Genomic DNA, 16415 nt, shown 5'->3' on the forward strand with positions numbered 1-16415 from the left:
CAGGCCCGACCCTGCTTAGCTTCCGAGATCGGACGAGATCGGGCGTGTTCAGGGTGGTATGGCCGTAAGCCATTATTGTGTGCAGACAGGGGCCTTTTAAAGATGTCATGCCCTTGATTCTGGCTGAATTTGTGGACATGTGAATATGTCTCTCTATGATAAAAAAAACATATGATCAAAAAAATAAAAAAGCTTACAGCATCTGGTATTCCCAGGCGGTCTCCCATTCAAGTACTAACCAGGCCCGACCCTGCTTAGCTTCCGAGATCGGACGAGATCGGGCGTGTTAAGGGTGGTATGGCCGTAAGCCATTACTGTGTGCAGAAAGGGGCCTTTTAAAGATGTCATGCCCTTGATTCTGGCTGAATCTTTGGACATGTGAATATGTCTCTATATGATAAAAAAAACACATGATCAAAAAAAATGAAAAAGCTTACAGCACCTGGTATTCCCAGGCGGTCTCCCATCCAAGTACTAACCAGGCCCGACCCTGCTTAGCTTCCGAGATCGGACAAGATCGGGCGTGTTTTGTTTTTTTTATCTTTTATTATCAAAATTACAAAAACATTTATAATTCTTTCACATCATTTACAACAAATGCTATTAAAATACATACACCCTCTAAATTAAACCTCCCCTCTGACGCAAACGGCACCCTAAAAACAATAAAAACATAGCATCAGAAAAAAAAAAATCAAACCACCCCTGATACCCCCAACTCATGACAACTCTTCTGAGTCCCTCCCCCAAAGCAAACACCCCTCTGAAAACAAACCACATAAACATACAAAAACCCCACAGTATTCTCAAAAAACCACTGAGAAAAAAAAACCACCAAATCAAATCACCCATTTTCCCCATGACCAAAAAAGAAGCCCTCGTACCAAAAAAACAAAAACAAAATAATTTAGACATCCCACATAATTCCCTCCTCATTTACTCTACACACATTCGCACCTTCCACAAACATTCTCACAAACTCACTCTCATTCGCTATGTACAACAATTTAAGATGTGCTTTCCATTCATTCACAAACATTCTCCACACATTCATTTTCTTACTTTCATACAGTGCATAATTCCTTCTGTTAAAAACCGCTTTTCTTGCAAAAGCCAAAATTATATTCATTACATTGTGATTTTTTTGTTTTGTTCCCACCCCCAACAACACCGACAATTCCCACCCCCTTTCATTCCAACACTCATTCTTACTGCATTTCCCCAACATTTCTCTCATTTTTCCCCAAAAATAAACCAATTCCCCACACGTAACAAACAAATGTATTAAATCCTCATCCGTACTTTCACATACACAACATTTTCTTTCATACCTCTCCTTATGGATCTGATGCAGGACGATGCAGGTAAAGATCCTCCTGTGCCTCAGTTTGAAATCTAGGTCAAATATTGCATGTGGTGTATGCGGAATGTTAATGTTCTTCCATATCATGTTGCTTGTTATGTCCGGGTATGTGTCTGTCCATTTTACTTCGGATGTGGGTTTCTGTATTCTATGTGTGATTGCGCACCTATACCAAATTTTTGTAGTGACATCTGTAATGTTGTGTTTCTTCTCCCCTAGGCACAGGGAGATCCCCCCCACATCGTCCTGCATCACTCCCTCCTTCTCTTTGATTAATTTTTCCCATTCGCTCGACAAAGACAATTTTACATTTGCAAACACTCTCTCAATCACATCCTTTCTGCACACACACCCTTTATTTTTTAAACCCCTCACCACCATTTGTAAATCAAAATCCCCCCCACAGTTCAGTAAATCCCTTATTCTAATATATCCCGCTTTCGACATAGCTTCACACTTAATTACCCTCTCCCCATTTTTAAAATACGGGCTCGAGAGGAAGGGCAGTCGTAGCACTGACCCTCTCGTTCCGCACTCTGGTACAGTCCAGGATGAAACCTGATACCACGCACTGAGTACTTCCTGGAAAAACCGTGGCAAGTGTTTAAATGAATCCGGGTTATTGATCTGGTACAGGTTGTCCTCGTTGTAGAGTCCAAAACTGCACAGATATTGTTTGAAGTGGTTTTTCCAAACTACGTTCCGGTTCTGGTCCATAAATTTGCCTATCAATTTGACTCTTAGTGCTACTTTTTTTGTAAGTAAATCAATCAAAGCTAGCCCCCCCTGATCTTTAGCCCCTATTATTGTTTTGTGAGCTATACTCGCTGCTTTGTTTTTCCAAATAAAGTCCCTAATGGTCTTTGAAATCTCCTTAAAGGCCCAGTCCGGAAGCGTACAAGTACTCAGCGCATGATTCACTTTGGACAACACGAGAGCATTTGTTACGGCTACCCTTCCTCTCAACAATAGACCCCTCGCTTTCCACAAATTCAATGTTTTTTTAATTTTACCCACCACCTCTTTCCATGTTACATCATCACATTCATTCTCATTTTTCCCCATATTCACTCCCAACACTTTTCTTCTCTCACACACCGTTTTAAATCCCCACTTATTAACTAGATTGGATTCCTTACCTAGTAACATAATTTCTGACTTATTTTCATTTACTTTTGCCCCAGATGCTCTTTCATAAGTTTGTACATGTTTTAATATCAATTCTATATCCTCCTCTCCTTTTACCATTATATTCACGTCATCTGCATACTGTATTATTTTTACGTTTTCCTTACCTATACCTTTTATGTTTACGTCTTCCGATATCAGTGCTGCCAGCGGCTCTGCTACCAAGCTGTACAACAGCGCTGACATCGGACATCCTTGTCTCACTGACCTTGATATTTTAAAAGAATCAGTTAGTTCCCCGTTACATTTTATCTTGCTTTCCGCTCCTGTATACAACATATTTATCCATTCTCTCATTCTCTCCCCGAATCCAAACTTCTCTAACACCTTCCCCATGAACCCGTGATCTACTCTGTCAAAAGCTTTATTTAAATCAATCCCTAGCCATATTCCCCCCTCCCCTTCCATATCCCTGACCGTCTGTTTTATTGAAATGATTGAGTCTGCTATGTCTCTGTTTGGTATACTGTATGATTGTGTTTGTTCTATGATTGTTCCTATTACCTCCCTGATTCTATTGGCTATTGTTTTCGCTATGATTTTGTAGTCTGTGTTGAGTAGGCTGATTGGTCTGTAGTTGTCCAGATTTTTATTGTCCCCCTTGTTTTTGTAAAAAATAGTAACCACCCCTTCCCCTAAACTTTTTGGTATATGTTTCACTTTTTCCATATATTTACTCAATTTGTTCACCAAGGGCACCAGCTGCTCTTTGAAAGCTTGGTAGAATTCCGCAGTTAGGCCATCGCTCCCAGGACTTTTGTTTTTGTTTAACCCCTCTAAAGCACTTTTGATTTCTCCCTCTGTAAACTCACAATCACACCACATTTTATCGTCCTCGCTTAGTTTTTTCTTTAAGGCACCCAAAGCTCTGTTCACACTCACGCTATCACACTCCTGTCTCGAAAACAGGCTTTCATAATAGCCCTTTACTATTTCTAAAATTCCCTTTTTATCTGTCACACTTTTACCTGCTTCATTTAATAATTCGTTTATTTCTGTTCTTTTTTGTTTTTGTTTTTCCAGACCTAAAAAAAAGGCTGTACTCCTCTCCCCCTCATACATATATTGTATTTTACTCCTGATGGCTGCACCCCTACTCTTTTTAAGTTCAATCACTCCCAACTGTTCTTTTAAATGTATGTATTTTTCGACATCTACATTATCTACACTGTCAAGCGATGCTATTTCCTCACTTAGTTGTTTTCTCAAATTCTCTTCCTTTCTATTTTCTCTCCACTTTTTCTCTTTACTATAATTGATACACTTTTTTTTAATTCTGACTTTTACACTATCCCACCACACATTCATATCTTCACTCTCATTCCACTCATATCCCACATCATTCAACAATCTTTCCATACTTTTCACAAACATTCCATCATCCAGCAAGCTTGCATTAAAGCACCATATCCCTCCTTTACGTACATTCGTTTCTTTTCTAAACGTGATTTCTATTCCAGCGTGATCGCTCCACATATTAGTTTTATATTCAACTTCTTTAATCCACCTCACTACCTCGCATGTCACCAAAGCATAATCTATTCTAGATTGTTTTAATCTATTCAGTACAATTTGTCTCCTGGAGAACACCCTCTCCCATGGATGTAGCAATCTCCAAATATCAATTCATTGTTTCGTTATCATTATATCTTTAAGTGTCCCCCTGCTCACATCCCCCTTAAACACATTATTTTTTGACACATCGGTGGGTGTCATCGCCACATTAAAGTCACCGATTATTATACAATTCCTTTCCCACCATTTGCTTATTGCAATGAAGAATGTTTTCCTTTCTTTTTCTCCATTCGGTGCATATATATTTATGATTCTTATATTTTTCGTTTCATACACACAGTCTATTACTATTATTCTTCCTTCTTTGTCTCCATAAACCAAATTTACCCCTGTTACCCGACCCGTTTTGACTAAAACCGCCACTCCTCTCGCCCTCGACGTGCCATTGGAGCAGAAAATATGGCCCACAAAGTCTTTTTTTATGTCTTCCACCAGGGAATCATCCCACCTGGTCTCCTGCAGGCACAAAACGTCATTCTGCAAGGAAAGAATCGAATGTCTTTTTTCTTTGTTTCTTAGTCCATTCACGTTAATCGAAAATAAATTAAAGGCCATTATCATAAAAATAAAACCAAAAAAAACGGATTTACAGGGGTTATTGTCAGTCATTATTTGTCCTTACATTTCAATTTTTTCACCAACTTTTTTCGTTGTCCAAGACTTAGTCTTTTTTGCGCACTCGCCAGTTCACTCACATCCATTTCGCTGTCCGTTTCATTGGGACTGGTGCTTTTACCCGTATTATTTAGCGTGATTTTTCTCCCTCCCGCCTGTCCAACACCACTCTCAGGCATCTCCCTCCCCTCTGTGCTCATGCTTACCCCCGGGTCTTCTGCCACGTCCCTTCCGTCTCCTTTTTTCCCTCTCTCGCTCGTTTTTCGCTGCTTCTGCTGTCCTCCCTCTCCAGCCAGCTCCGGCGTCTCCAGCTCGCACTCTGACGCCCGTTCTCCTCCGCTCCCTCCGCTCTGCTCCATTTCTCCGTCACTGTTCTCGTCTTCTCTGATCTCCTTCCTGCTTGCTCCGATCACCTCCTTCTCCTCCGCCTCCTCCTCGTACACCTCCTCCGCCTCGTCTTCATCCTCGTACACCTCCTCCACCTCGTTCTTGCTTTCCTCTCCGTTCTCACACTCACATTCATTTTCTCTTTTTTTACAGTTTGTGCATTTTGTGCTGTTCGCGCTGCACTCTCGCGCAAAGTGTCCCTGCACCCCACAGTTGTGGCACATAAATTCTGGACACTCTCTCAGGATGTGTCCCGGCTGGATGCACATCCTGCACACTTTTTGTTGTCTATCATGTATTACTCTAAAGTATTCGTTCCCCATCACAGTGTTAAACTTTGTGGAGTAAGGGAGTGACTGTACCTGGTCATTAAATCTGACCCGGACAAACCTCGTTCCGTCAGCTATCATTGTTCCAGGCCACATTCTGCGTTTTATTGGTGATGTCGGTTTCACTCCCCATCCCGTCAGCTTCCAAACTATTTCTTCATCTGTGATATACGCTGGCAGGTTTAAAAAAGACACCACCAGCTCATCATTATTTAGTTCTCTCGCCACGACTCTGGTCTCTCCGATTTTAAATCCATCCAGCAGCCTTTCCTTTCCTTTAATGTTGCTCACCGTCACCTCCAGTTTTTCAGGTCCCAGGGTTCTGCACGCCAGCAGGCCCCCACAGATCATTTTTATGTTGCTCATGACGTGATTTAGAGGAACTTTGTCTCCCACCATTTCAATGTTTAGTGTTAGTTTTCTCTCAAAAGACACTTTTGCTTCCTCTTTTTCTGCTCTCTCGCCACCTCTCCCATTCTCTGCATGCGGAGCAATCAGCCCGCCGCTCCTCTCTCTTCCTCTCTCTCCGTCATCCATTCCGTTCCCTGTTTCATTTGCCGTTTTCATCCGTCCTTTTTGTCCGTCGTTCTTCTCGTTGTCGTTTAATCCATTCCTTTGTTTCAGTGCCATGTTTGTTTGTTCACGTTGTTGTCCGTTCTCTTTTCCTTTTTCCATCTCTCCAGTCCGTGGTCCTGTCATCTTTGTGATCCGTCCGTGTGAGTTTGCTCGCGACATACGAGCAAACATTCACAAAAAACAAAAATTCTTCACAAAATTGTGGAAAAAAAACAGGAAAAAAAGGTGAAAAGAAAAACGATCCCCCTAACAGTCAGTGACTGCTGGGGGACATTCACTCACAATCTGAGGTATTTAAATAAATCCAAAGCGCATCCAAAAAACAAACAAATTAGTCCAGCTGTCCTGCTCAGTACTGACACGTCAGCTCTCCTTCAGCACCACACAAACTCTGACAGCAAAAGGGGCGTGTTCAGGGTGGTATGGCCGTAAGCCATTAATGTGTGCAGACAGGGGCCTTTTAAAGATGTCATGCCCTTGATTCTGGCTGAATTTGTGGACATGTGAATATGTCTCTATATGATAAAAAAAAAAACATATGATCAAAAAAATGAAAAAGCTTACAGCACCTGGTATTCCCAGGAGGTCTCCCATCCAAGTACTAACCAGGTCCGACCCTGCATAGCTTCCGAGATCTGATGAGATCGGGCGTGTTCAGGGTGGTATGGCCGTAAGCCATTATTGTGTGCAGAAAGGGGCCTTTTAAAGATGTCATGCCCTTGATTCTGGCTAAATTTTTGGACATGTGAATATGTCTCTATATGATAAAAAAAAAACATATGATCAAAAAAATGAAAAAGCTTACAGCGTCTGGTATTCCCAGGCGGTCTCCCATCCAAGTACTAACCAGGCACGACCCTACTTAGTTTCCGAGATCGGACGAGATCGGGCGTGTTAAGGGTGGTATGGCCGTAAGCCGTTATTGTGTGCAGAAAGGGGCCTTTTAAAGATGTCATGCCCTTGATTCTGGCTGAATTTTTGGACATGTGAATATGTCTCTATATGATAAAAAAAAAACATATGATCAAAAAAATGAAAAAGCTTACAGCACCTGGTATTCCCAGGTGGTCTCCCATCCAAGTACTAACCAGGCCCTACCCTGCTTAGCTTCCGAGATCGGACGAGATCAGGCATGTTCAGGGTGGTATGGCCATAAGCCATTATTGTGTGCAGACAGGGGCCTTTTAAAGATGTCATGCCCTTGATTAAGGCTGAATTTTTGGACATGTGAATATGTCTCTATAGGATAAAAAAAAACATATGATCAAAAAAATGAAAACGCTTACAGCACCTGGTATTCCCAGGTGGTCTCCCATTCAAGTACTAACCAGGCCCGACCCTGCTTAGCTTCCGAGATGGGACGAGATCGGGCGTGTTAAGGGTGGTATGGCCGTAAGCCATTATTGTGTGCAGACAGGGGCCTTTTAAAGATCTCATGCCCCTGATTCTGGCTGAATTTTTGGACATGTGAATATGTCTCTATATGATAAAAAAAGAACATAAGATCAAAAAAATAAAAAAAGCTTACAGCGTCTGGTATTCCCAGGCGGTCTCCCATCCAAGTACTAACCAGGCCCTACCCTGCTTAGCTTCCGAGATCGGACGAGTTCAGGGTGGTTTGGCCGTAAGCCATTATTGTGTGCAGAAAGGGGCCTTTTAAAGATGTCATGCCCTTGATTCTGGCTGAATTTTTGGACATGTGAATATGTCTCTATATGATAAAAAAAAAAACATATGATCAAAAAAATGAAACAGCTTACAGCATTTGGTATTCCACAGGCGGTCTCCCATCCAAGTACTAACGAGGCCCGACCCTGCATAGCTTCCGAGATCGGACGAGATCGGGCGTGTTCAGGGTGGTATGGCCGTAAGCCATTATTGTGTGCAGAAAGGGGCCTTTTAAAGATGTCATGCCCTTGATTCTGGCTGAATTTTTGGACATGTGAATATGTCTCTCTATGATAAAAAAAAAACACATGATCAAAAAAATTAAACAGCTTACAGCATCTGGTATTCCACAGGCGGTCTCCCATCCAAGTACTAACCAGGCACTAACCTGCTTAGCTTCCGAGATCGGACGAGATCAGGCGTGTTCAGGGTGGTATGGCCGTAAGCCATTATTGTGTGCAGAGAGGGGCCTTTTAAAGATGTCATGCCCTTGATTCTGGCTGAATTTTTGGACATGTGAATATGTCTCTATATGATAAAAAAAACATATGATCAAAAAAAATGAAAAAGCTTACAGCACCTGGTATTCCCAGGCGGTCTCCCATCCAAGTACTAACCAGGCCCGACCCTGCTTAGCTTCCGAGATCGGGCTTGTTCAGGGTGGTATGGCCGTAAGCCATTATTGTGCGCAGAAAGGGGCCTTTTAAAGATGTCATGCCCTTGATTCTGGCTGAATTTTTGGACATGTGAATATGTCTCTATATGATAAAAAAAAACATATGATCAAACAAAATGAAAAAGCTTACAGCACCTGGTATTCCCAGGCGGTCTCCCATCCAAGTACTAACCAGGCCCGACCCTGCTTAGCTTCTGAGATCGGACGAGATCGGGCGTGTTCAGGGTGGTATGGCCGTAAGCCATTATTGTGTGCAGAAAGGGGCCTTTTAAAGATATCATGCCCTTGATTCTGGCTGAATTTTTGGACATGTGAATATGTCTCTATATGATAAAAAAAAACATATGATCAAAAAAATGAAAAAGCTTACAGCACCTGGTATTCCCAGGCGGTCTCCCATCCAAGTACTAACAAGGCCCGACCCTGCTTAGCTTCCGAGATCGGACGAGATCGGGCGTGTTCAGGGTGGTATGGCCGTAAGCCATTATTGTATGCAGAAAGGTGCCTTTTAAAGATGTCATGCCCTTGATTCTGGCTGAATTTTTGGACACGTGAATATGTCTCTATATGATAAAAAAAAAACATATGATCAAAAAAATGAAAAAACTTACAGCACCTGGTATTCCCAGGAGGTCTCCCATCCAAGTACTAACCAGGCCCGACCCTGCTTAGCTTCTGAGATCGGACGAGATCGGGCGTGTTCAGGGTGGTATGGCCGTAAGCCATTATTGTGTGCAGAAAGGGGCCTTTTAAAGATATCATGCCCTTGATTCTGGCTGAATTTTTGGACATGTGAATATGTCTCTATATGATAAAAAAAAACATATGATCAAAAAAATGAAAAAGCTTACAGCACCTGGTATTCCCAGGCGGTCTCCCATCCAAGTACTAACCAGGCCCGACCCTGCATAGCTTCCGAGATCGGACTAGATCGGACGAGTTCAGGGTGGTATGACCGTAAGCCATTATTGTGTGCAGAAAGGGGCCTTTTAAAGATGTCATGCCCTTGATTCTGGTTGAATTTTTGGACATGTGAATATGTCTCTCTATGATAAAAAAAAACATATGATCAAAAAAATGAAAAAGCTTACAGCACCTGGTATTCCTAGGCGGTCTCCCATCCAAGTATTAACCAGGCCCGACCCTGCTTTGCTTCTGAGATCGGGCGTGTTCAGGGTGGTATGGACGTAAGGCATTATTGTGTGCAGAAAGGGGCCTTTTAAAGATATCATGCCCTTGATTCTGGCTGAATTTTTGGACATGTGAATATGTCTCTATATGATAAAAAAAAACATATGATCAAAAAAATGAAAAAGCTTACAGCACCTGGTATTCCCAGGCGGTGTCCCATCCAAGTACTAATCAGGCCCGACCCTGCTTAGCTTCCGAGATCGGACGAGATCAGGCGTGTTCAGGGTGGTATGGCCGTAAGCCATTACTGTGTGCAGACAGGGGCCTTTTAAAGATGTCATGCCCTTGATTCTGGCTGAATTTTTGGACATTTGAATATGTCTCTATATGATAAAAAAAAACAAGATCAAAAAAATGAAAAAGTTACAGCACCTGGTATTCCCAGGCGGCCTCCCATCCAAGTACTAACCAGGCCCGACCCTGCTTAGCTTCTGAGATCGAACGAGATCGGGCGTGTTCAGGGTGGTATGGCCGTAAGCCATTATTGTGTGCAGAAAGGGGCCTTTTAAAGATATCATGCCCTTGATTCTGGCTGAATTTTTGGACATGTGAATATGTCTCTCTATGATAAAAAAAAAACACATGATCAAAAAAATTAAACAGCTTACAGCATCTGGTATTCCACAGGCGGTCTCCCATCCAAGTACTAACCAGGCACTAACCTGCTTAGCTTCCGAGATCGGACGAGATCAGGCGTGTTCAGGGTGGTATGGCCGTAAGCCATTATTGTGTGCAGAGAGGGGCCTTTTAAAGATGTCATGCCCTTGATTCTGGCTGAATTTTTGGACATGTGAATATGTCTCTATATGATAAAAAAAACATATGATCAAAAAAAATGAAAAAGCTTACAGCACCTGGTATTCCCAGGCGGTCTCCCATCCAAGTACTAACCAGGCCCGACCCTGCTTAGCTTCTGAGATCGGACGAGATCGGGCGTGTTCAGGGTGGTATGGCCGTAAGCCATTATTGTGCGCAGAAAGGGGCCTTTTAAAGATGTCATGCCCTTGATTCTGGCTGAATTTTTGGACATGTGAATATGTCTCTATATGATAAAAAAAAACATATGATCAAACAAAATGAAAAAGCTTACAGCACCTGGTATTCCCAGGCGGTCTCCCATCCAAGTACTAACCAGGCCCGACCCTGCTTAGCTTCTGAGATCGGACGAGATCGGGCGTGTTCAGGGTGGTATGGCCGTAAGCCATTATTGTATGCAGAAAGGTGCCTTTTAAAGATGTCATGCCCTTGATTCTGGCTGAATTTTTGGACACGTGAATATGTCTCTATATGATAAAAAAAAAACATATGATCAAAAAAATGAAAAAACTTACAGCACCTGGTATTCCCAGGAGGTCTCCCATCCAAGTACTAACCAGGCCCGACCCTGCTTAGCTTCTGAGATCGGACGAGATCGGGCGTGTTCAGGGTGGTATGGCCGTAAGCCATTATTGTGTGCAGAAAGGGGCCTTTTAAAGATATCATGCCCTTGATTCTGGCTGAATTTTTGGACATGTGAATATGTCTCTATATGATAAAAAAAAACATATGATCAAAAAAATGAAAAAGCTTACAGCACCTGGTATTCCCAGGCGGTCTCCCATCCAAGTACTAACCAGGCCCGACCCTGCTTAGCTTCTGAGATCGGACGAGATTGGGCGTGTTCAGGGTGGTATGGCCGTAAGCCATTATTGTGCGCAGAAAGGGGCCTTTTAAAGATGTCATGCCCTTGATTCTGGCTGAATTTTTGGACATGTGAATATGTCTCTATATGATAAAAAAAAACATATGATCAAACAAAATGAAAAAGCTTACAGCACCTGGTATTCCCAGGCGGTCTCCCATCCAAGTACTAACCAGGCCCGACCCTGCTTAGCTTCTGAGATCAGACGAGATCGGGCGTGTTCAGGGTGGTATGGCCGTAAGCCATTATTGTGTGCAGAAAGGGGCCTTTTAAAGATATCATGCCCTTGATTCTGGCTGAATTTTTGGACATGTGAATATGTCTCTATATGATAAAAAAAAACATATGATCAAAAAAATGAAAAAGCTTACAGCACCTGGTATTCCCAGGCGGTCTCCCATCCAAGTACTAACAAGGCCCGACCCTGCTTAGCTTCCGAGATCGGACGAGATCGGGCGTGTTCAGGGTGGTATGGCCGTAAGCCATTATTGTATGCAGAAAGGTGCCTTTTAAAGATGTCATGCCCTTGATTCTGGCTGAATTTTTGGACACGTGAATATGTCTCTATATGATAAAAAAAAAACATATGATCAAAAAAATGAAAAAACTTACAGCACCTGGTATTCCCAGGAGGTCTCCCATCCAAGTACTAACCAGGCCCGACCCTGCTTAGCTTCTGAGATCGGACGAGATCGGGCGTGTTCAGGGTGGTATGGCCGTAAGCCATTATTGTGTGCAGAAAGGGGCCTTTTAAAGATATCATGCCCTTGATTCTGGCTGAATTTTTGGACATGTGAATATGTCTCTATATGATAAAAAAAAACATATGATCAAAAAAATGAAAAAGCTTACAGCACCTGGTATTCCCAGGCGGTCTCCCATCCAAGTACTAACCAGGCCCGACCCTGCATAGCTTCCGAGATCGGACTAGATCGGACGAGTTCAGGGTGGTATGACCGTAAGCCATTATTGTGTGCAGAAAGGGGCCTTTTAAAGATGTCATGCCCTTGATTCTGGTTGAATTTTTGGACATGTGAATATGTCTCTATATGATAAAAAAAAATCATATGATCAAAAAAAATTAAAAAGCTTACAGCACCTGGTATTCCCAGGCGGTCTCCCATCCAAGTACTAACAAGGCCCGACCCTGCTTAGCTTCCGAGATCGGACGAGATCGGGCGTGTTCAGGGTGGTATGGCCGTAAGCCATTATTGTATGCAGAAAGGGGCCTTTTAAAGATGTCATGCCCTTGATTCTGGCTGAATTTTTGGACATGTGAATATGTCTCTATATGATAAAAAAAAAACATATGATCAAAAAAATGAAAAAACTTACAGCACCTGGTATTCCCAGGCGGTCTCCCATCCAAGTACTAACCAGGACCTACCCTGCTTAGCTTCCGAGATCGGACGAGATCAGGCGTGTTCAGGGTGGTATGGCCGTAAGCCATTATTGTGTGCAGACAGGGGCCTTTTAAAGATGTCATGCCCTTGATTCTGGCTGAATTTTTGGACATGTGAATATGTCTCTATATGATTAAAAAAACATATGATCAAAAAAAATGAAAAAGCTTACAGCACCTGGTATTCCGAGGCGGTCTCCCATCCAAGTACTAACCAGGCCCGACCCTGCTTAGCTTCCGAGATCGGGCGTGTTCAGGGTGGTATGGCTGTAAGCCATTATTGTATGCAGAAAGGGGCCTTTTAAAGATGTCATGCCCTTGATTCTGGCTGAATTTTTGGACATGTGAATATGTCTCTATATGATAAAAAAAAATCATATGATCAAAAAAAATGAAAAAGCTTACAGCACCTGGTATTCCCAGGCGGTCTCCCATCCAAGTACTAACCAGGCCCTACCCTGCTTAGCTTCCGAGATCAGACAAGATCGGGCGTGTTCAGGGTGGTATGGCCGTAAGCCATTATTGTGTGCAGAAAGGGGCCTTTTAAAGATGTCATGCCCTTGATTCTGGCTGAATTTTTGGACATGTGAATATGTCTCTATATGATAAAAAAAAACATATGATCAAAAAAATGAAAAAGCTTACAGCACCTGGTATTCCCAGGCGGTCTCCCATCCAAGTACTAACCAGGCACGACCCTACTTAGTTTCCGAGATCGGACGAGATCGGGCGTGTTAAGGGTGGTATGGCCGTAAGCTGTTATTGTGTGCAGAAAGGGGCCTTTTAAAGATGTCATGCCCTTGATTCTGGCTGAATTTTTGGACATGTGAATATGTCTCTATATGATAAAAAAAAAACATATGATCAAAAAAATGAAAAAGCTTACAGCACCTGGTATTCCCAGGCGGTCTCCCATCCAAGTACTAACCAGGCCCTACCCTGCTTAGCTTCCGAGATCGGACAAGATCAGGCTTGTTCAGGGTGGTATGGCCATAAGCCATTATTGTGTGCAGACAGGGGCCTTTTAAAGATGTCATGCCCTTGATTCTGGCTGAATTTGTGGACATGTGAATATGTCTCTCTATGATAAAAAAAACATATGATCAAAAAAATAAAAAAAGCTTACAGCATCTGGTATTCCCAGGCGGTCTCCCATTCAAGTACTAACCAGGCCCGACCCTGCTTAGCTTCCGAGATGGGACGAGATCGGGCGTGTTTTTTTTTTTTTTTTTTTTTATCTTTTATTATCAAAATTACAAAAACATTTATAATTCTTTAACATCATTTACAACAAATGCTATTATAATACATACACCCTCTAAATTAAACCTCCCCTCTGACGCAAACGGCACCCTAAAAACAATAAAAACATAGCATCAGAAAAAAAAAACTCAAATCATCCCTGATACCCCCAACTCATGACAACTCTTCTGAGTCCCTCCCCCAAAGCAAACACCCCTCTGAAAACAAACCACAAAAACATACAAAAACCCCACAGTATTCTCAAAAAACCACTGAGAAAAAAAAAAAACCACCAAATCAAATCACCCATTTTCCCCATGACCAAAAAAGAAGCCCTCGTACCAAAAAAACAAAAACAAAATAATTTAGACATCCCACATAATTCCCTCCTCATTTACTCTACACACATTCGCACCTTCCACAAACATTCTCACAAACTCACTCTCATTCGCTATGTACAACAATTTAAGATGTGCTTTCCATTCATTCACAAACATTCTCCACACATTCATTTTCTTACTTTCATACAGTGCATAATTCCTTCTGTTAAAAACCGCTTTTCTTGCAAAAGCCAAAATTATATTCATTACATTGTGATTTTTTTGTTTTGTTCCCACCCCCAACAACACCGACAATTCCCACACCCTTTCATTCCAACACTCATTCTTACTGCATTTCCCCAACATTTCTCTTATTTTTCCCCAAAAATAAACCAATTCCCCACACGTAACAAACAAATGTATTAAATCCTCATCCGTACTTTCACATACACAACATTTTCTTTCATACCTCTCCTTATGGATCTGATGCAGGACGATGCAGGTAAAGATCCTCCTGTGCCTCAGTTTGAAATCTAGGTCAAATATTGCATGTGGTGTATGCGGAATGTTAATGTTCTTCCATATCATGTTGCTTGTTATGTCCGGGTATGTGTCTGTCCATTTTACTTCGGATGTGGGTTTCTGTATTCTATGTGTGATTGCGCACCTATACCAAATTTTTGTAGTGACATCTGTAATGTTGTGTTTCTTCTCCCCTAGGCACAGGGAGATCCCCCCCACATCGTCCTGCATCACTCCCTCCTTCTCTTTGATTAATTTTTCCCATTCGCTCGACAAAGACAATTTTACATTTGCAAACACTCTCTCAATCACATCCTTTCTGCACACACACCCTTTATTTTTTAAACCCCTCACCACCATTTGTAAATCAAAATCCCCCCCACAGTTCAGTAAATCCCTTATTCTAATATATCCCGCTTTCGACATAGCTTCACACTTAATTACCCTCTCCCCATTTTTAAAATACGGGCTCGAGAGGAAGGGCAGTCGTAGCACTGACCCTCTCGTTCCGCACTCTGGTACAGTCCAGGATGAAACCTGATACCACGCACTGAGTACTTCCTGGAAAAACCGTGGCAAGTGTTTAAATGAATCCGGGTTATTGATCTGGTACAGGTTGTCCTCGTTGTAGAGTCCAAAACTGCACAGATATTGTTTGAAGTGGTTTTTCCAAACTACGTTCCGGTTCTGGTCCATAAATTTGCCTATCAATTTGACTCTTAGTGCTACTTTTTTTGTAAGTAAATCAATCAAAGCTAGCCCCCCCTGATCTTTAGCCCCTATTATTGTTTTGTGAGCTATACTCGCTGCTTTGTTTTTCCAAATAAAGTCCCTAATGGTCTTTGAAATCTCCTTAAAGGCCCAGTCCGGAAGCGTACAAGTACTCAGCGCATGATTCACTTTGGACAACACGAGAGCATTTGTTACGGCTACCCTTCCTCTCAACAATAGACCCCTCGCTTTCCACAAATTCAATGTTTTTTTAATTTTACCCACCACCTCTTTCCATGTTACATCATCACATTCATTCTCATTTTTCCCCATATTCACTCCCAACACTTTTCTTCTCTCACACACCGTTTTAAATCCCCACTTATTAACTAGATTGGATTCCTTACCTAGTAACATAATTTCTGACTTATTTTCATTTACTTTTGCCCCAGATGCTCTTTCATAAGTTTGTACATGTTTTAATATCAATTCTATATCCTCCTCTCCTTTTACCATTATATTCACGTCATCTGCATACTGTATTATTTTTACGTTTTCCTTACCTATACCTTTTATGTTTACGTCTTCCGATATCAGTGCTGCCAGCGGCTCTGCTACCAAGCTGTACAACAGCGCTGACATCGGACATCCTTGTCTCACTGACCTTGATATTTTAAAAGAATCAGTTAGTTCCCCGTTACATTTTATCTTGCTTTCCGCTCCTGTATACAACATATTTATCCATTCTCTCATTCTCTCCCCGAATCCAAACTTCTCTAACACCTTCCCCATGAACCCGTGATCTACTCTGTCAAAAGCTTTATTTAAATCAATCCCTAGCCATATTCCCCCCTCCCCTTCCATATCCCTGACCGTCTGTTTTATTGAAATGATTGAGTCTGCTATGTCTCTGTTTGGTATACTGTATGATTGTGTTTGTTCTATGATTGTTCCTATTACCTCCCTGAT

General features: G+C 42.1%; 24 non-coding genes and 8 pseudogenes across 24 annotated transcripts in view; all 32 read right to left on the reverse strand.

Moving 5' to 3' along the window:
* Positions 1-70, reverse strand: part of LOC132961500 (5S ribosomal RNA) — a 119-nt gene extending 49 nt beyond the window's left edge. The window contains exon 1 of the ribosomal RNA XR_009667863.1: positions 1-70. This exon is cut by the window's left edge and continues 49 nt beyond it. This is a non-coding gene — a ribosomal RNA (5S ribosomal RNA).
* Positions 71-190: 120 nt separating this feature from the next.
* On the reverse strand, positions 191-309 carry LOC132961356 (5S ribosomal RNA). The gene has a single exon (XR_009667721.1). It is a non-coding gene; the product is annotated as a 5S ribosomal RNA (ribosomal RNA).
* A 6281-nt stretch (positions 310-6590) lies between these two features.
* Positions 6591-6709, reverse strand: LOC132961240 (5S ribosomal RNA). The gene has a single exon (XR_009667613.1). It is a non-coding gene; the product is annotated as a 5S ribosomal RNA (ribosomal RNA).
* A 122-nt stretch (positions 6710-6831) lies between these two features.
* On the reverse strand, positions 6832-6950 carry LOC132960707 (5S ribosomal RNA; annotated as a pseudogene).
* A 122-nt stretch (positions 6951-7072) lies between these two features.
* Positions 7073-7191, reverse strand: LOC132961198 (5S ribosomal RNA). The gene has a single exon (XR_009667573.1). It is a non-coding gene; the product is annotated as a 5S ribosomal RNA (ribosomal RNA).
* A 121-nt stretch (positions 7192-7312) lies between these two features.
* Positions 7313-7431, reverse strand: LOC132961493 (5S ribosomal RNA). Its single transcript, XR_009667855.1, has one exon. It is a non-coding gene; the product is annotated as a 5S ribosomal RNA (ribosomal RNA).
* Positions 7432-7554: 123 nt separating this feature from the next.
* LOC132960919 (5S ribosomal RNA) lies at positions 7555-7663 on the reverse strand (annotated as a pseudogene).
* Positions 7664-7786: 123 nt separating this feature from the next.
* On the reverse strand, positions 7787-7906 carry LOC132960847 (5S ribosomal RNA; annotated as a pseudogene).
* A 122-nt stretch (positions 7907-8028) lies between these two features.
* On the reverse strand, positions 8029-8148 carry LOC132960762 (5S ribosomal RNA; annotated as a pseudogene).
* Positions 8149-8269: 121 nt separating this feature from the next.
* On the reverse strand, positions 8270-8378 carry LOC132960692 (5S ribosomal RNA; annotated as a pseudogene).
* Positions 8379-8500: 122 nt separating this feature from the next.
* On the reverse strand, positions 8501-8619 carry LOC132961164 (5S ribosomal RNA). The gene has a single exon (XR_009667541.1). It is a non-coding gene; the product is annotated as a 5S ribosomal RNA (ribosomal RNA).
* Positions 8620-8740: 121 nt separating this feature from the next.
* On the reverse strand, positions 8741-8859 carry LOC132961224 (5S ribosomal RNA). The gene has a single exon (XR_009667597.1). It is a non-coding gene; the product is annotated as a 5S ribosomal RNA (ribosomal RNA).
* Positions 8860-8981: 122 nt separating this feature from the next.
* Positions 8982-9100, reverse strand: LOC132961230 (5S ribosomal RNA). The gene has a single exon (XR_009667603.1). It is a non-coding gene; the product is annotated as a 5S ribosomal RNA (ribosomal RNA).
* Positions 9101-9221: 121 nt separating this feature from the next.
* LOC132961533 (5S ribosomal RNA) lies at positions 9222-9340 on the reverse strand. Its single transcript, XR_009667894.1, has one exon. It is a non-coding gene; the product is annotated as a 5S ribosomal RNA (ribosomal RNA).
* A 121-nt stretch (positions 9341-9461) lies between these two features.
* LOC132961025 (5S ribosomal RNA) lies at positions 9462-9570 on the reverse strand (annotated as a pseudogene).
* Positions 9571-9691: 121 nt separating this feature from the next.
* LOC132961247 (5S ribosomal RNA) lies at positions 9692-9810 on the reverse strand. Its single transcript, XR_009667619.1, has one exon. It is a non-coding gene; the product is annotated as a 5S ribosomal RNA (ribosomal RNA).
* A 118-nt stretch (positions 9811-9928) lies between these two features.
* Positions 9929-10047, reverse strand: LOC132961516 (5S ribosomal RNA). The gene has a single exon (XR_009667878.1). It is a non-coding gene; the product is annotated as a 5S ribosomal RNA (ribosomal RNA).
* A 122-nt stretch (positions 10048-10169) lies between these two features.
* On the reverse strand, positions 10170-10289 carry LOC132960764 (5S ribosomal RNA; annotated as a pseudogene).
* A 121-nt stretch (positions 10290-10410) lies between these two features.
* On the reverse strand, positions 10411-10529 carry LOC132961165 (5S ribosomal RNA). The gene has a single exon (XR_009667542.1). It is a non-coding gene; the product is annotated as a 5S ribosomal RNA (ribosomal RNA).
* Positions 10530-10651: 122 nt separating this feature from the next.
* Positions 10652-10770, reverse strand: LOC132961166 (5S ribosomal RNA). Its single transcript, XR_009667543.1, has one exon. It is a non-coding gene; the product is annotated as a 5S ribosomal RNA (ribosomal RNA).
* Positions 10771-10892: 122 nt separating this feature from the next.
* Positions 10893-11011, reverse strand: LOC132961232 (5S ribosomal RNA). Its single transcript, XR_009667605.1, has one exon. It is a non-coding gene; the product is annotated as a 5S ribosomal RNA (ribosomal RNA).
* A 121-nt stretch (positions 11012-11132) lies between these two features.
* On the reverse strand, positions 11133-11251 carry LOC132961392 (5S ribosomal RNA). The gene has a single exon (XR_009667756.1). It is a non-coding gene; the product is annotated as a 5S ribosomal RNA (ribosomal RNA).
* Positions 11252-11373: 122 nt separating this feature from the next.
* On the reverse strand, positions 11374-11492 carry LOC132961201 (5S ribosomal RNA). The gene has a single exon (XR_009667576.1). It is a non-coding gene; the product is annotated as a 5S ribosomal RNA (ribosomal RNA).
* Positions 11493-11613: 121 nt separating this feature from the next.
* Positions 11614-11732, reverse strand: LOC132961225 (5S ribosomal RNA). Its single transcript, XR_009667598.1, has one exon. It is a non-coding gene; the product is annotated as a 5S ribosomal RNA (ribosomal RNA).
* Positions 11733-11854: 122 nt separating this feature from the next.
* Positions 11855-11973, reverse strand: LOC132961233 (5S ribosomal RNA). The gene has a single exon (XR_009667606.1). It is a non-coding gene; the product is annotated as a 5S ribosomal RNA (ribosomal RNA).
* Positions 11974-12094: 121 nt separating this feature from the next.
* Positions 12095-12213, reverse strand: LOC132961535 (5S ribosomal RNA). Its single transcript, XR_009667895.1, has one exon. It is a non-coding gene; the product is annotated as a 5S ribosomal RNA (ribosomal RNA).
* Positions 12214-12336: 123 nt separating this feature from the next.
* Positions 12337-12455, reverse strand: LOC132961226 (5S ribosomal RNA). Its single transcript, XR_009667599.1, has one exon. It is a non-coding gene; the product is annotated as a 5S ribosomal RNA (ribosomal RNA).
* Positions 12456-12577: 122 nt separating this feature from the next.
* On the reverse strand, positions 12578-12696 carry LOC132961316 (5S ribosomal RNA). Its single transcript, XR_009667683.1, has one exon. It is a non-coding gene; the product is annotated as a 5S ribosomal RNA (ribosomal RNA).
* Positions 12697-12817: 121 nt separating this feature from the next.
* Positions 12818-12926, reverse strand: LOC132960680 (5S ribosomal RNA; annotated as a pseudogene).
* Positions 12927-13049: 123 nt separating this feature from the next.
* LOC132961132 (5S ribosomal RNA) lies at positions 13050-13168 on the reverse strand. Its single transcript, XR_009667511.1, has one exon. It is a non-coding gene; the product is annotated as a 5S ribosomal RNA (ribosomal RNA).
* A 121-nt stretch (positions 13169-13289) lies between these two features.
* LOC132961504 (5S ribosomal RNA) lies at positions 13290-13408 on the reverse strand. Its single transcript, XR_009667866.1, has one exon. It is a non-coding gene; the product is annotated as a 5S ribosomal RNA (ribosomal RNA).
* A 122-nt stretch (positions 13409-13530) lies between these two features.
* LOC132961444 (5S ribosomal RNA) lies at positions 13531-13649 on the reverse strand. Its single transcript, XR_009667807.1, has one exon. It is a non-coding gene; the product is annotated as a 5S ribosomal RNA (ribosomal RNA).
* Positions 13650-16415: the final 2766 nt, after the last annotated feature.

This window comes from Labrus mixtus, unplaced genomic scaffold (genome assembly GCF_963584025.1).
Source record: "Labrus mixtus unplaced genomic scaffold, fLabMix1.1 SCAFFOLD_30, whole genome shotgun sequence".
Lineage (NCBI taxonomy): Eukaryota > Metazoa > Chordata > Actinopteri > Labriformes > Labridae > Labrus > Labrus mixtus.